This window comes from Cynara cardunculus (assembly GCF_001531365.2).
Source record: "Cynara cardunculus var. scolymus isolate 2C chromosome LG 10, CcrdV1, whole genome shotgun sequence".
Lineage (NCBI taxonomy): Eukaryota > Viridiplantae > Streptophyta > Magnoliopsida > Asterales > Asteraceae > Cynara > Cynara cardunculus.
Genome location: NC_037537.1, coordinates 23,611,564 through 23,614,893, shown reverse-complemented (window position 1 = coordinate 23,614,893; position 3,330 = coordinate 23,611,564). Strand labels below are relative to the sequence as shown.

General features: G+C 33.9%; 1 long non-coding RNA gene across 2 annotated transcripts; it reads right to left on the bottom strand.

Moving 5' to 3' along the window:
- Positions 1–217: 217 nt before the first annotated feature.
- On the bottom strand, positions 218–2,454 carry LOC112520341. Of its 2 annotated transcripts, XR_003069985.1 has the most exons (6): positions 2,304–2,454; positions 2,159–2,221; positions 1,845–1,925; positions 848–973; positions 605–694; positions 218–481 (listed from the first exon to the last, which is right to left on the bottom strand). It is a non-coding gene; the product is annotated as an uncharacterized LOC112520341 (long non-coding RNA). The 2 variants fall into 2 exon arrangements; XR_003069984.1 differs by having other exon boundaries at positions 1,845–2,221.
- Positions 2,455–3,330: the final 876 nt, after the last annotated feature.

Here is a 3,330-nt window from a genome sequence, read left to right as displayed (position 1 = left end):
AAAAGATTATCTTTAGATATAAATAATCAAAACCTTCTCTAAATCTTATCTCTAGATACACTTTTAAAAGATCAATTCATTCTCTAAAGGGCATGTTATTATTATTTTTCATCCATATTTAAGATCTATATTTGTATATAATTATATATTATATTAATCAACAATAACAACATAAAAATCTCAAAGCAATAAATTGATATAAATTTATAATATATAAAAAAAATAAGTTCTCAAAACATTCCCCAACATTCAATCAATCTATAAATCCATTTTCTAACATCCTCCCTAAACTCCTCGCAAAACTTGATACTCTATCTATCACATGACATCTCTTTTCTAACTTTTTTATAGTCTGTAGAACCACGTTTGTTACTTTGCATAGATGACGAAGCCTCGTCTGATTGCAAGTGGTCTGCAAAGGTGTTAGCCATAATGCAATAATTTCATGTGAACCGCTAACTGTGACAATTTCCCTCTTTATCTACAACAAGTCAATAAGCCATCAGAACATTTCATTAGCAAAATGAATATTTAAAACCTACATATAATTTCAAGTTTAACATTTTCCTATTTACGCATCATAAAGCAGAAGAATGTATTAAACCTGCAGTTATCCTTTTTATACAAAAGTCGGCAGCCTCCTCAGACAGAATATATGAGCAACAACGCCATCATAATCACACTTGCTTAAAACCTGAAGGAAAACAATGGTAAAACATTAGTCAAAGTATTAGTTTGTTCCAAAACAAAATCGAACCTAATAAATAGATCGTTACAAGTAGAAAGTGTGTAATGATTTCAACAACCACAGTCCAAGAATACTCAAAAAGCATCGGCCAAGACTTACAATTTAAGAATTATAAGATAAAAAGATTTAGGTAAACAKCCCCTAACTTTAAATTAGAATGATGGCATGGTGGTGATGCCTCTCTTTTCCAGATGTTGATCAGGACTCAAATTGCATTTCGTACGCCTACAATGCAATACGAACAAAACAAACAGGAGAAAGAACACATGAATGTGGTTAGATTCCTTGGCATAAATACAAAACAAACTATAGTAACATAATTAAACTACCAATCATTATCTATAATACCAGAATTAATCAATTTATCAACAAGTATAGAGATGCTATATTTTTCATATCAAGAGAACCAACACCCGAAGTCTATTGGAAATCTAAGCCTATAATAAATGCTATTGGTAATTGAATAGTTGGCAGCGAAGTGGATAGCCCGGAGTCACCACATTTGAACCTCCTTGGCCACAAGGGGATTTTATATCAACATAACCCATCAAATGAAAATCAACAACCAGGAAATAGGTATTCACATTATCCAAGTTCTTTCATCGATATCTATACCCTGCAAATCCCAGATTCTAAGCATAAAATGGTAGTACTTTGTGCTTTATGATTTCTAATTAAGATATAGGTCTAAATGCTTATTAATGTAGTATAGCTTACTGGTGAACTGTTTCCATACTATTTTTGCTAGTCTTCATTTAGAGCATCTTTGGAGCCTGGGTAAATATTTTACACTGCAGGCACATATTTTATGTTATCTTTCATGAAGTACTTACTGCAGGCACATATTTTCTATTTTTGCTTAGGATGTTAACATAAAGAGTTTAGAAAAAGTAAAAGGTTGCAAGTGGGCAGCCAATTTTGAAGCCAGAAATCTATTTTGCGGCTTATTTTGAAGACTTTAAACATTCATCTTTTTAGTCTTTTGCACTTTGTTGATCACTTCATCCTAATATCAAGTGAAAGATTAAGATCATAGATAACCTAAAATCATATCAAAACAATACAACAACTAAACCCCGGGAGTGGAAAAAAGAACCTGATGAGATTTTTGGAGGTAATGTTGGGGTTTTAAACATCCATTTTGGATCAATCCTAATTGAATGTAATGTAAATTCCCCTGCAAAACATTAGAAAAAAGATCTAGATCATCAATTACACAAAAGTAACCATATCAAATCGAAGATCAAAACCTAAGAACATCAAAGAAAAATTATTCGAACCAAGCAGCAGCGAGGACAGGTACATCGATGGAGATGACGATACCGATGGTCATATAATTTCAACAGGACTGATATTTTAAATGCAAGAAGAAATAGATAGCTGATACCAATGAAATTGTAGCACTCATACCACACATGGGGGTTCAGATGGCCTCTCTAGTAAGGCAGAGCCATCGCCATTTTCCAAAGTAGACTGCAGATGCATCAACAAGCCAGTCACCAATATGAGCACAAGTGAAAATCAAACCGACATATCACAGTGCAATTAAACCTACCAAAGCAAGTTTATCTTTTTGGTGGTTGAATATGCACTTGGGACCAAACTTGCACCGCTGAGTCTTCAAGAAATACTGCGTCAAATAACAATTGACTTTCACTAAGATATCGATTCAATTTCACAACAATATATCTATCCACATACCATATATAGAGCTTCATCACTATTTACCGAAATAGTATTAACACCAAAGTAGATGCAAGAATACAACTAACAGTATAGTAATACTTGACTATTTTTAGCATGTTAAAACCTCGCCATGAAAATAGACTGCAGAAAATTGTATATCTTGTGGGTGAACAAGAATATTAACAACCATAGGTGTGTCCTTAAATCCCACCCCCACCCCACTGCAAAATTAAGAAAAAGGATCCTGAAAGTTCTCGTATTCTTTATGTGTAAAGGGTAGACTGACTGGGTTGTCCGGATAACATCTTATGGTGCCTGTTATTTGCAAATCAAATCYYTAACAAGGCCAGGTTAAAGTTACAATAATGTATATGAGCTTTTATCATCAATGACCCTTAAACATGCAARACCCTAAAATCACAATTTGAGACAGTCAATCTTCAAAAGTTCATGTTGACAAGATTTCAAAAACAAATTGAAACCATTTGTGTGTGAGTTGGTGCGAGAGATAAAGGGCATCTAAGATTATCTAATATGCAAGACCAAGTGTACAACAATTCAAGGTAATGAATTCTGTTGATCTGCAAAACTTTGAAGGAGCAGCAGCAAGTCAAAACTAATCACACCTTCTACCCCATGTATCCATAACCCATAGCCTCCAATGCAACAGTTGGTACCAGCAGAGATGTTACACTATCTATATCGATGCAAAATTGAGATTACAGAAACAGAAATAAGAAATTCGACCAAAAAGCATCTGAAAATTGCCTAAAAGATGATCCWTCAAGAAAGAGAAGAATTTGTCCACCTRTCAATGGGACTGCTRTGACCTCTGATAGGCTCTTGCTGGATATAAAAAAGTTCTCCAACCATTACCTTCTAATGCGTGACAACAT